This window comes from Patagioenas fasciata, chromosome 2 (assembly GCF_037038585.1).
Source record: "Patagioenas fasciata isolate bPatFas1 chromosome 2, bPatFas1.hap1, whole genome shotgun sequence".
NCBI lineage: Eukaryota > Metazoa > Chordata > Aves > Columbiformes > Columbidae > Patagioenas > Patagioenas fasciata.
In genome coordinates, this window is record NC_092521.1 from 97,861,017 (window position 1) to 97,874,824 (window position 13,808).

General features: G+C 45.8%; 1 long non-coding RNA gene across 2 annotated transcripts; it reads left to right on the top strand.

Annotated features, from left to right (window-relative positions):
• The first annotated feature begins 403 nt into the window (after positions 1-403).
• Positions 404-12,712, top strand: LOC139827219 (uncharacterized). Of its 2 annotated transcripts, XR_011737566.1 has the most exons (3): positions 1,310-1,838; positions 9,914-10,334; positions 11,568-12,712. It is a non-coding gene; the product is annotated as an uncharacterized lncRNA (long non-coding RNA). The 2 variants fall into 2 exon arrangements; XR_011737565.1 differs by lacking the exon at positions 11,568-12,712 and having other exon boundaries at positions 404-1,838; positions 9,914-11,344.
• Positions 12,713-13,808: the final 1,096 nt, after the last annotated feature.

Here is a 13,808-nt window from a genome sequence, read left to right on the forward strand (position 1 = left end):
CAGCACGACAAACCTGGCACTTGTGTTGCACAATTATCCTGTGCTAAGGGATTCTGCTGTTTCTTTAGTGCTGTAGGATGAAGAATGCAAAAGGTGTTTGAAGAGACAGTGCTCGTTCCCGCGTTTACCGGCACACGGGGCGGGGCCGAGGAGCGACGGCTCTGCCATCCGCTCGTCGGGGCTGCTGGCTCGGTGTTTGCGGGAGGCGGTAGCGATTGCTCGGGTCTGTGTCCAGCATGGCGGCCAAGGCGAGCGACAGCCCCTCTCAATTGCTGCTGCCGCTCGGTAAGCGGCGCCGCGACGCTTCCGCGCTCTCCCGGTGCCCGGGCGGGGCTGCGCTGGGGCCCGGCCTGGGCCCGGCGGGCGGGCGGGCGGGCGGGCGGGCGGAGAGGGCGAGGCCGCTTGCGGCAGGCGTGGATGGCGCGCTCGGCGCCGCCGCTTGGCGGGCAGCTGGAGCGGGGGGAGCGGCTGTGCCCGCCGGGTCCGGCGGTGTCGGCCGGTGCGGGAAAATCCCGTCGAAGAGGTTACAGGCTTGTGAGTATTATTTCTGCTTGTTGTTGCTCTTTCATTTTGTGTTTCCTGAGGGAAAACTTGCTGTAAGGTCTGTAAGCCAAACGTGTTTGTTTTTTTGGAATGTTTGCCAGCTGAGTAGTTTCTGCCTTGGACTGAATCCTTGGGGGTGATCTGTTCGGGGCAGCCCTGTCATAGAGTAGCAGTTGCGTGACTGATCCTTGTCATCGGGTTCCTACCTGGTAGCCTTGATTTGGCGTGGGTTGTTGTGTTGAACTTCTCCGTAGTGAGTTTGGTTTTCCATTTCCTGAAGGTCTAGGCAAAGATTAAACAAATGAGTGGACTTAAAGAGAAGTATTTATTATTTGGTCATGCCATGTTGCTCTTTGAAACCTGTTTTGATTCTTGGTGATATTCAAGAAATTGCCGCGACTCAGAGGGCAAATCTTGATGTGCTGAGCAGAAGAGTGCAATGGATCTTTTTGCTTGCCAGGTAGCTTTCCTGACCCATGTGGCCAGTTGATCAAGATTCCACTGCACGCCTGAGAGAGTGAGAAAGATCCTCTCCCTCCTTAAATAATGACCGTGATGCTAATGGGATGAAATACTCTTCTTGATCAGCCTGGATGTCAGTCAAGCTCTGTCCCATCTCTGCCCCCCTTCCTCGACAGGTCCCATCCCTGGGCAGAGCAGTCAGAATGTCCTTGGCTCTCAGACCAGAGCAATTACAAGCATTAGTTCTGTGCTGGGGTGTTAGCTCTTGTTCTCAAACTAATTCCAAATAATGAGCGTGCGAGCTGTGAAAAAGAAAGGTTTCTAACTGCCTGAAGAAAATCAGTTTGCTTTCGGTGAAAACAGCACAATTTCTTTCAGGTATGGAGCCCTCAGGGCTCTGTCAGGGCTTGCTTTTCTCCTCTGCCTTCTTTTCCCTTCCCTTCCCTTCCCTTCCCCCTTCCCTCTCCCTTCCTTCACTCTTCCCTAAAAACCACTTCCCAGGACACAAAACGCAATGGATACAAGTGTTTCTATTTTATTCTGGTTGATTTTATTTTTTAATGTACTTCCTTTGATGTTATTTGATGTCATTTCTGTTTCTCACTCTGTTTCAGAGCCAGTGCTCACAATCCTTAACGCAAGCCCACGTGTAGCCAGGAGCAGGCTGCTGCGTTCTTCACTTTAGCTTGAACAAACAGCCCTTGCAGGCTGGCAAAGGCAAGTCCCAGAGCTGCAGAGAGCAGCAGCAGGAATAGAGGCCAAGCTTTCCCTGGTTCCTGAAGAGGGAGAACCTTGAGAATGAGGCGCGGGACTGACCACGCACAAAAGAAGAGGTATGTGGTACTGTGGGATCTTTTCCAAAGCATCACATGTAGCGATGACAAGCAGGTGTTTTGCCTTCCACAGCTTGTTTTGCTGCCGTGCTTCTTGGGCAGGGATGCACGAGAAGCGCTCTGGTCCCGGCCAGGCGCTGGTGTTGCCCGCAGGGAGAGGTGCCGAGTGGCAGCTGCGGATGTTGCTTCCTGTTCCTGACAGGACACCAGTGGCTGTTCCAAAGCACTGGGTCCCCATGCAACACCTCTGCATCCTGTTCCCTGCATCTGCCTTCTTTGTCTGTAACTTGTTTGGGTTTTGCCTGTTTCTTTCTACCTTGTTTGTTTTTTTGTTTTGGTGGTGGTGGTGTTGTTTCTCTTGTTGCTGTTGTTCTGGTTTTGTTGGGGTTTTTTAAGTTTGTTTAGTTTGGTTGGTGTAGGTCAGTTTCTGTGAGTTGGTTTTGGTAGGCTTTTTGAGACTGGTTGTTCGAAGGTGGTTGTTTGACGCTGTATTACGTTGTTGGTAGGTTGTGTGTTCGTAGGTCACTGAAGGCTGGTTGTTTTAGGTTAAGGTTTGTTAAGTTTGGTTTAGGTTGGCGGTCTTAGCTGCTTGTTTCAGGTTTGATGGTTTAGCTTGGTTTGGGTTGGTTAGTTTAGGTGGGCGGGTTCAGGTTGTTTGATGTGATGTTCTTAGCGCTGCTCTGTGTGGTTTAGCTTAGGAGGTTTCTTTTTCTCGGTTTTGCTGGGTTCTTTGGTTGGTGCTGTTTTCTGAGGATTCTTTAGCACTGGCTGTGTTAGTTTGGTTTAGGTTTCTGGTTTTAGTAGCTCGGTTCAGTTTGTTGCGGTCGTTTGAGGTTGGTTTGAGGCAGGTTCTTTGAGGGTGGTTGTGAGAGGCTGGTTGTTGAAGGCTGGTGGGTTCAGGTTGCTTGATGCAGGTGATTTTTGGTTGAAGTTGTCTTCCGTCAGTTGCTGTAGGTGGCGTATCTGAAGCTGTTTTCATTGAGGCTGTTTTCTGTAGTTTGGTTGAGGTTTGTTTAGATGATTTTAAGTTGGGGGTGGGTTGGTTATTTGAGGTTGTTTCTTTTCAGTAAGCAGCTTAGGTGGGTTGGTGGGTGTCTGTGTTTTTAGGTAGGTTGGTTTAGGCAGGTTTGGTTTACATTGTTTAGGTCGCTTGAAGGGTTTCTGTTAAGGTTGGTTCAGGTTGTTTGGTTTAGGTTGGTTTAGTTATTTCCTGGTAGGTTGTTTAGGGCAGTGTTATGCACGGTGCATGTTTTGCAGATGGGTTCCTTCAGGCTGGGGTGGCTTAGATTGGTTGTTGAGGGTGCTTTAGGTGGTTTGGTTAGATGTACATTGTGTTTAGTTGGTTTTCGGTTGTGTCTGGATGCTTTGGATGTGAGTGCAATCTCGCTGGGACATGTGTCCCCCCACTAATCACCAGGCTCGATTGGGCTGTTTCTGCTGTCTCGGCAGACGTCCCCTTCCTCCTTCCCTGCTCCACGTGTTTCCCTACCTTGCTCAAAGAGGACGACGTTCCCGGCTAGAGGCGAACCATAGCTAGGTCAAGGGTATACGGTAGCTGCGCTGTGCTTGAGGACCTCCAAACAAGCTCAGGGTCCGTTAGGAGGAGAACCTGGGGTAGTCAGGCTTCCAAGACTGCAGGCACATCCAAGTGAGACACTGCCTGGGGTAGGGTGGCTGGTGGTTGGGTTTTTGTTGTTGAGGTTTTTTAGGGTGTTTTAGCTTTGTTGTTGAAGTTGAGTTGATCTAGATTGGTTTTTAGCTTGGTCGTTGTAGGCTGGTTTCAGTGGTTCTGTTTAGCTTTGGGTTGTTTGCTTTAGGTCATTTTGGTCAGGTTATGTCATTTGGTTTCGTATTTTTGAGGTTGGTTTAGATCGTTCGCTTTAGGTGGTTTTATCCTTTATTAGATTGGTTTTAAGTTGTTTGAGATTGTTTAATGGTTATTTTAGGTTAAGATTGGTTGGTTTCAGTTTGTTTAGCTTGTTTGGTTCTAGGTTGCTTCAGGTTGGTTGAGAAATGCCGGTTTATGTAGTTTTAGATTGTTTTAGGTAGGATTTTTTTAGATCATTTGGTTTAGATAGGTTTGTTTTAGGATTGTTTAGGTTGGTTTATTTTGTTTGGTTTAGGTAATTTGTTGTAGATTGTTTAAGGTTCTGTTTAGGTTGTTGGTGGCTGATTGAAGTTTTTTAAGGCAGATTGGTTTAGCTTCTTTAAGGTTGGTTTAGGTGAGCTGTTCTATGCTGGTTTGGGCAGGCTGTTCTAGCTAAGTTTAGGGCCAGCTCGTGGAGCAGCAGGCACCCAGCCCAAATGGCCCAAAGAAGCCGTGGCAAGGGGCCGTGCTCAGCGCTGCAGAGGAAGGCAAAAAACCCCCGGAGACGCTTGCCGTCCCACCTGGGGGAAAAAAAAAGCCTTCCTCCCCCCAGCTGCAGGGCACGAGAGGCCATCTTCCTGGTGCTTGAGCAGCAGGCAGGATCTGAGCCAAAAGGGCCCAGAGGAGCTCTGCAAAGTGGTCATGCTCAATGCTGCAGAGGAAGGCAAAAAACCCCCGGGGACCAGTGCCGATCTGCCCTGGGGGAAAAAATTCCTTCCTGACCCCAGTGCTGGCGATCGGCTGTTCCCTGAGCATGTGAGCCAGACCTGGCTCCTTGTCCCACAGGCTGCTCACGCCTCCCAGGACCTGCCCCAGCCCTATCCTATCCTATCCTATCCTATCCTATCCTATCCTATCCTATCCTATCCTATCCTATCCTATCCTATCCTATCCTATCCTATCCTATCCTATCCTATCCTATCCTATCCTATCCTATCCTATCCTATCCTATCCTCCCTTGAGCTGGAGTCATCTCCTGGACTCCCGAGAGTGCTCAAATGCCCCTGACCTGATGGACCTTGGCGGGGACTAGAATGCAATATATCTGTGATCACCGTTTATTTTTTATATATTTCATAACTATAGAATTTACATATTTGTGAACTGTTCAGAAAAAATCATTTTAGTAACAAGAGAGTAGTAAATAGGCCATAGGCAAATTTCTTTAAAAAAATGAAGAAAATTCTGTTTCTTCGTAGAAATATTATGTGGAATCACTATCTAGAAGCATATTTTGCTCAGTTTCTTTTGAGAAGGGTATTATTTTCTAAAATGCCCAAGAGATTTAACAACACACACACACATGCAATTTTAGTAAGTAACTCAATCTAACAGTTTAAGCACTCTTCTGTTTCTTCCTCTTGAATGTTTTACAAAAATCTTCCCATAGGACTCAGATCTCTTCTGACTTTAGGCATGTAAAAGCTGACATTTTTTTTCAACTTCTTTAGGAAGATGCAGACACTCCTTGGACGCAATTTATCTCACTTGTTCTCATACTGATCTCAGGACATCCTGTAGCTGGGCAAAAATTCACATTTCTAAACCTGCTTATGTACACAGCAAATGTGAAATTTAACTGGACACACATATTACCTTCCTCATTTCGGGGAGGTCAAAAGGAGGTTCTTAGGGACACGGTTTAGTGCTAGAGTTAGGTTATGGTTGGACTCGATGATCCTGAGGTTTTCTTACAACTGAAATGATTCTATGATTCCATTTTAACAACCCTTCAAATAAAGATTAATTACATATAAGGTACAGCTCTTCTCCATTGCATTCAGTACATCACTTCTGCTGCTGTTTTCAGTCTTTTCCACAAGATGCTGGGGAGGACAACCAGATGTATTCATTTCCTCTGTAATCACTGTTGCTTTGACATTCACCCAAGACCTCTTGCACCAGGATACCACCCTCTGATTACAGGACACATTACTGTTATATCTCCACCTGGACCATAAATACTCTCCAAGAACACTGCATGTCACTCCATGCTGTTTAGTTCCTGTGCCAGGGTTTGCGATGCAAAACACCAACAACCATAACCAATATAAACATTTTGGCTTTGAAAGACTTTCAGTTTAAGAAAAACTCCACCCCACAACAGAGAGTGCCCTACAACCAAAGCTCCAATACAACCTGCCCCCTTAAGCCACTCTCTCATTCTTCTGCTGGTATATATTGAATTTTATTCCACAAGCTGATTCCTGTATAGCCCCTCCAACTAATCTGGGCAGACAACTTCATTAACCTTTACACAGCAGCCTGCTCAGTAACTGTCAAGTTGGAATACTGTTGGTCTTTGGAAAAGTCAGCTACTACTCAAAGGTCCCTAACAACCTGGATCACCTCTCTGAAAAGGAAGAGGGAATTTCCGCAGCATCTCGATGTATTGCTGTTGAATGTTAATTTACTTTGTGGCCTGAAAGGCATCTGGAAGCAGAATATGATTACTGAGAGGAGAGACCCTAATGCATTATATCCATCACTATTTGTTGCTGTGGTTACAGTTATTAAAGACCATAATAAGACACATTATACCAGATTAGAGGAAAAAAGAAACTAATGATCGCCCTATCATTTTCCTATCTTCTTCCACAAAAGAGTTCAGACTGGTTTGAAAATTAGTGTTATTAGACCTGACTTCAAAGGCAAGAAGCATTTTATCACTCAGCATTGTTATCAGTGATAGAGCATAGAAATAGTACAGCAAAGCTCAATGGGGAATAAAAAATAATTTCTTAAGAAAAAGAGTAGGGGCACTTTCATTCAATTCAAAACTTAGTTATTCCTATGCATAGAGTACCAGGTACGCACTGGCCAAAACCATCCTCAAATCTCTTATAGCTGCTATTTGATGGGGAAGCAACATCAGGGGCTCAGAAGTCCTATTGTCAAGCAACAACAAGAAGAAAGTGGTTGACTGAAGAAAAACCTCTAGCATTTTGTATTCCCTAAAACATAATTCGTTTTTCCAGGTCGTGACTGAGATGTGGCCTCTCCTCCCATACTCAGGCCCTCTAAAAAAAAGTCTCATACAGCAAGGGTCTTCTACAATTTCTCTTTATTTCTGTGTGCCGGGATAGGACAAAATGAATTACAGGCTCATTCACTGTCAAGTTTGCATGTCTTCTTTCGCAGCTAACATTTACTTCAATCTTCTATATACATAGCTGTTTGACATAATTGTTCAGAGGTTTATTTTTCAGCCTGCCTAATACTCTTTCTGATGTCTCAGTGATATATAGAATAGAATTCCGCATTTAAGATTTGAAGCACTCATAAAACTGTGTTACTGATTAAAGTCTGCCAAGAAAGGCAGTTAAGGTAACATTTTGAACAAGATTCATCTTAGACTTTTATAGAAGACGGTAGCAACAACAGAAAAGCATGCAAGATTGGAGTGAAAAAGTGAGCCTTGAATAAAGGATACTGCTAAGATTTAGCAATAACCTTAAAGATTCAGTACAGCAGGAGAAAATAACCAGAGCATATAATGACCTGCCACACCCTCACCGCCTGCCAGACACTATAGGAAGGAAAAGCAATCTCAGAAGACCCTGCTAATGGCTCTCCAGCCCTTCATACAGTCAATGCAACACAAAAATACAGAAAACAGGAGGTCCCCTGTACAAATATTTGTTCATAGGCATCCTCCTTTTTTGTGCTCTGCTGCTAGCCTCAGCATCTGTGGCAGGATGCAACCCCTCCCCCCCACTCTCTCCCCCCCCTCCTTCAATATGGAAGGAGTAGGCACATCTCCCTCTCTATTACTTGAGGGTAACAGCTTCTTTTGTTGGCGCCTAGCTATTGATTATCGAAAATTGAATAATAACACCGCACCACTAACAGCTGCTGTCCCAATCATAGCCTCGGTGGTGACTGTAATACAAGCAGCAACTCACCCATGGATGGCTGCTTTATATGTTAAAGATATGTTCTTCATGATTCCCCTAAGGGAAGAAGACAAGGCACAATTTGCTTTTGCCTGGGAAGGGAAGCAATACACTTTTAATCAGCTTACTCAGGGGTACAAACACTCTCCTACTATTGCCCACAATGCCCTTGCTGCACTCATTGACACTGTACAGGTACCGTCAGGCATTTGCATATATCAATATTTAGACGACATCTTAGTGGGCGGAGACAATAAGGAACAGGTGGGGCAAGTAGCAGAAACTCTTTGGAATTTATTAACACAGAACGGATTAGATATTCCACCGTCCAAGTGCCAGGGTCCCAGCCAGGAAGTTAAATTCCTAGGGGCTTGGTGGATAGGGGGAGCCATAGCAGTGCCTGATGATGTTCTGGCTACCATAGACAAGGGGCACACCCCAAACAGCAAAGCAGACTTGCAATGCCTGTTGGGTACATTAGGGTACTGGAGAAAACATATCCCAGGATTCTCAGTGATTGCCCGTCCCCTATATGACCTACTCCGAAAAAACAAGAAATGGAATTGGACTCTACAACATACAGAGGCCCTTAATGTTCTAAAAGATGAACTTAAAGCCTATCAGAAATTGGGCCCACTACATCCACAAGACCCATTAAGAGTGGAATGGGGGTTTGCAGAACATGCCTCCTATTGTGCTATATTCCAAAGGGGGCCAATAGGGCCAGCTAGACCTTTGGTGTTCTCTTCCACCGCATTTAAGGGAGCTGAACAACGATATTCAGAGTGGGAAAAGGGGCTTCTCTCACTTACCCGAGCAGTTAAGGAGGCAGAGAAACTGTGTACATCACAGAAAGTTATTGTACAAGGCCCTTTCCCTCTGTTGAATTCAATCCTTAAAGGGTTACCCCGCCGAGGGGGTGGCACAGAAAGCAACGGTACGAAAATGGTACGCCTATTTAGAGGGAGTTAGCCAATTGTTACTACTAAAGGAGGGTTCTGTAAAAGTTTCAAAACTTCAACAACCTGTGAGCGCTGATCAGGTCCTGTTGAGCCTGCCTTATAAACCCTCTCCAATAAAAGAAGCACCTAAGCTAACTCAGGACTCAGACATACAAGGAGTCTGTTTCACTGATGCATCAGCCCATCGGGTAGGGACAAACTGGCAGTACAAGGCAGCAGCATTGGAGATTGCTACTGGAAAAAGAATAACAGAGGAGGGGGAAGGTAGTGCTCAAGTAGGAGAACTGCGTGCTCTCTTATTAGCAGCAGAAGGAGGAGCCTTCACGATTTACACTGATTCCTATGCAACCTATAAGGGTACCACTGAATGGATATGCCAATGGGAATCCAACCTGTGGGAAGTAAATTGCACCAGAGTGTGGAGAGCTGAAGATTGGCAAAGACTATTAGAGATAGGCAGGTCACGACCTTTGAGTGTGGGCTGGGTAGAAGGACATGCAAAGGATGGAACCCCCGCTGCCAAATGGAATCAACAAGCTGACTTTCTAGCCCAGATCAGGCTAGCTGAAAGCATACCAGAGGAGTGGGCACGGTTAGCTGAATGGTTACACCTTAAGCGAGGCCATTCTGGAAAAGCAGATCTTTATTACGAATGCCGATCTCGGGGTTGGCCAGTGTCCGTGGGAACATGCGAAGCAATTCTTACAGCCTGTCCACAATGTCGGATCAGACTTAAAGCTGATCACCCAAATCATGCCCCGGTCCTACATATCAGGCAGGGCAAGACTCTCTGGAGCATGTGGCAAGTTGACTATGTCGGGCCATTGAGACCCTCTAATGGAAAGAAATACATCCTGGTGGGGGTAGAGGTAGTATCAGGATTATCAATGACCACTGCTGTTTCATACACCATACTATCCCCAAGCCAATGGGATCGTGGAACGAACCAATGGTTTGATTAAGAAATATGCAGATGTATCATGACACAACTGGGACAAGCGATTAGCACAAGCTGTCTTCCTTGTCAATAACCGCTGGGGAAGCTATGGAAGCCCCAAAATCAGGGCGTTCTGTCCTGAAAAGCCATTGACAGACAGCAACTTGACAACCAACACAGAGGAAGAACAGCCCCCAAAAATACAAGTGGGCCAGCCTGTCATGATGAAATTACCGTCTGTTGGTATTGTGCCCATGACTCTAGCAAAACCCAGAGGGTTATATGCGTGGGAAGCCCTTGATGAGAATGGGAAAACCCACCGTATTAGTGCTCGGTGGATAGTTCCAGACTGCCAACCCTGAAAGCCCGGTTCCTCCCCCGGGACTGAGGTCTGTTCTTGTGTTTTCTTGCAGGGCGAAGGAAGATGACGGGGTGGAAGAGGATCCAGATGCCTTGGAAACAACACCAACAATGACGGGGTGGAAAAGGATCCAGCTAACACCAGCAAGCCATTCAGAAGGAAGGCAGTCACAGGAATGGAAACACTAACGAACTGTGACTGATGCTGGGACTCAATAATTACCTTGGGCGATTGTTGATTGTTGTAATTACTTCAATTCTATTGTTGATTGTTGTAATTACTTCAATTCTATTGTTGATTGTTATTAATAACTGTTTTGCAGGGGTAAGTCAACATATGAGATATGGTAATTGTTTTGCAGGGGTAAGTCAACATATGTTATATGGTGATCCACAGTGGACATTAAGGCTCACCGGCAGAAGTGTCCCCTTTTCTCTTTGGAGGCAAGAGATGACTGCACCACCACTCCAAAGGTATCAGACCATGACTGTAGTCACAGGGTGGATTGTGGCAGGATGCACCCCCCCACACCTCTCTCCCCCCGCCTCCATCAATATGGAAGGAGTAGGCACATCTCCCTCTCTATTACTTGAGGCTAACAGCTTCTTTTGTTTGGCCCCAGAGCACCCTGGCCAGGGCCATTAGGAGAAGGGAGTGCCGAGGTGCCAGTGAGCCGCTGGGCACCTGTGACCAGTGTGGGGGATGTTTGGAGGCTTCAGGGGCACCCCACAGCCAGTGTGGGGGTGCAGAGAAGCTTCTAGAATGCCTACAGTCAGGTCTGATCTGCCAATATAAAACGGGACTCTCGTCGAGACTGGGCCCATTGTCGTGGGTGTCTCAGAGCACGAGCTTAGCCACTGCTGCCAGGAGCCACAGCCCCCCACCACTTCCCGGGACTGAGACTCCGCTTGCCTTGCCGCCACGTGTGTAAGTAAATTAACCCTCGCAGGATTGCGAGTGCATATATATTCTGTGCACATTTGCACGTGTACTTTCCGTGCACATTTGCACGTGTAACTTTCCGTGCACATTTGAACGGGTACTTTAAATAATTTCCTCGCACAATCGCGAGTGTATTTTCCTCCTGTGCTTCCACATAAGCACGTGTAGTATTCCGTGCACATTTGCACGTTTAAGTAAATTAACCCTCGCGGGATTGCGAGTACATATATATATATTCCGTGCATATTTGCACGTGTACTTTCCGTACTCACTATGAGTACGTATATCTCTTTAAGAATAATCTCACACCATGTTCAGGCAAGTGTGTATTCATCCTGGACTCAGGGCCGGCTCCGGCATTGTTCTGGTTTAAGCCACGTGCATGCATACTGTGGACCTCCTGTTGTATTAGTTGCTGCCCCTTAATAATTTTCCTCAACTGATATCCGAACCTGTATTTAAGTCAATTTTGGAGTGCTAAAACCCTGTTTCTCACCGGTTTAATAAAAGTTGTTTTGGACCCTATTGTCCCTTAAGGTAACCTCGGGGTGCCTCCGTGACAGCGTCAATCTACAAATGCTTTCTGAAGTATATGTCTATAGGGATACATACCTGTTTGCAATATCCCCAGTGAAAATATCTGAGCTATTCCTGACTTGGCTGAAGTCAGGACCTGAGCCAGCTGATCAGGAGCCTCAGGTGCTCACTATGTCTGAGGATCATTCTCTGATGTGGCTGTAACAAAAGATTTCCTCTCCTCCCAGGTGGAGCAAGAAATCACCAGCACTTTCCCAGGAAAGAAAAGCCACAGCAGGTGGCAGGAGGAGGACCTATCCAGCAACTAGGGTGCATCTGCTTGGGCAAGTGCACTACATCCAGGCAAACAGACACATCCACATGCAGAAGGAACCCTCTGGTGAGGCAAGCTCCCCACTGCAAGCCACTCCTGATGTCAGGGTGCTACAGAGGAATTTCATAGAATCATTTGATTGGAAAAGTGCTTTAAGATTGAGTTCTACCTACAACCTAGCATTGCCAAGTCCACCTCTAAACTGTGTGCCTAAGAACCTCATCTTTTAAACACGTCCAGGAATGGTGACTCAACCACTTCCCTGGGCAGCCTGTTCCAATGCTTCACAGCTCTTTCATTGAAGAAGTTTTACCCTAATATCCTATATAAACCTCCCCTGGTGCAACTTGAGGCCATTTCCTCTCGTCCCATCACTTGCTACTTGGGAGAAGAGACCAACACCCTCCATGCTACAACCTCCTTTCAGATAGTTGCAGACAGCAATAAGGTCTCCCCTCAGCCTCCTTTTCTCATTCACATCTCTCAGAGATTCTGCTTGCAGCTGCCTTAAACTGAAGCAGATGCCAAAGACACCTATACTATGTTTTCCAGATTTATTTATAACTATGCAATCTAGAGGTTTCAGTTTCCATTCAAACAGAAAAAGGAGATTCTGTTTCTCAAGCCCCCTGATAGAAAACAGTTTCCAGGTTTGAAAAGCGCTCGAGTGTTTATAAGTAATATTTGGGATCAAAATCTTAACCCTGCATTCCCAAAACACTCTGGTGAGCTGCCACAGCAGTGAGAAATGGGGTACGTTGTCAGACAGCTGGGTAACACCATGTTGCTCTCCATCTGTGACGCCCAGTGCCACACTGCAGAAGCAGAACAGGCTCACCTCACTGTTTCCTAGAGAACTTCCAAAGCCACCTTGGTCCAGAAACCAGCAGTTTCTCTACACCACATCTCACTCCCTGTGATCTGAACAGTGTTTGTAGGCACACTTACTAATGTGAGCATCCAATCCCTAACATTCTGTGATTCTGTGTGTGTGTGAATAAGTGGAGATCAAGTTTGACTCTGGTCCTGAGCTAAGCACAGTTGCCACTCAATGGAAATAAGAGATAGGAAAGGCCACAGCTTGGGTGCAAGGACAGGGAAAGTGGGGAGAGGTGCTTCTTCAAGAGCTCCTTCAGGAACTTCAAAGAATAAAGGAAGTATTTTTTTTTTAATTATGCCTTGTTTCTACTGGCAGATATTATTTATCTACAGGGCTCTAGGGAAGTGACATTAATAAATCCACCCCCTACTGAGAAGTTATCACCATACAGAGAAAATGAAGGACTTTGGTGGGGGGCAGGGAAATAAATCTTACACTTTCTTTGTTTCTTTTTCCTATGACACCTCTGTAACAGAGGCTGGCAGCATACTGTGTGCTGTACCCATCCAGCAGCACTAACCTGTCCTTTCCTGGCAACCTCTGTACATATCCCAGCGGCTAACAGTCCCGAGGGCAACAAAAAGAGCAATGCAATTAAGCATCATTTGCTGCTCGGGCGTTCTTTTGAAGAGAGTGAGTGTTTTCTTTGAGTCATTGACACTAAACATTTGGTACATTTTATTTTTGAACATAGCTCAGTGAAACAAAAGAAACTGCTGAAGCAGAAAAAATAAAATCACATGCACATTACTTCCACAGTGCTACTAATTGTTTCCAAATGACAAGTCAAAACATCTCTGATTTTTTTGTTAGGAGATTAATTTGGACAGCTGAAAAAGTTACTCCAACCCTTTAGATACTACCCCTGCAATCTGAGTGCAAGATCATTTTATCCACGTAAATCTTATTTGCATACACAAACAATGTTAATGTTGCTTCAGTCAGTATTTGTCCTTCTCCAGATCACCACAAGATGGGGATTTCTGTTTGTTGGTAATGCAGCACTCATCATACTTGAGGAGAGATGTGTCAGGCTAAACACTTTAGACCCTTGTCCAAATCAGAACCCACGTAGCAAGGTGGGCAGGTTGGCGGACATTGCAGGAGTACAACATAATCCTGCTGGTAGTCCTGCCAGAATGATTGATTACTAATACTTTCAAAAAACCCACAAACAGGTGTTGTATTTTAAGTCCTTAAAGACTGTAACTCAGTGCTTCTGTTGTTTCTGTGGTAACAAAATAGTATTAATAATATAATTTAATGGCTAAACAA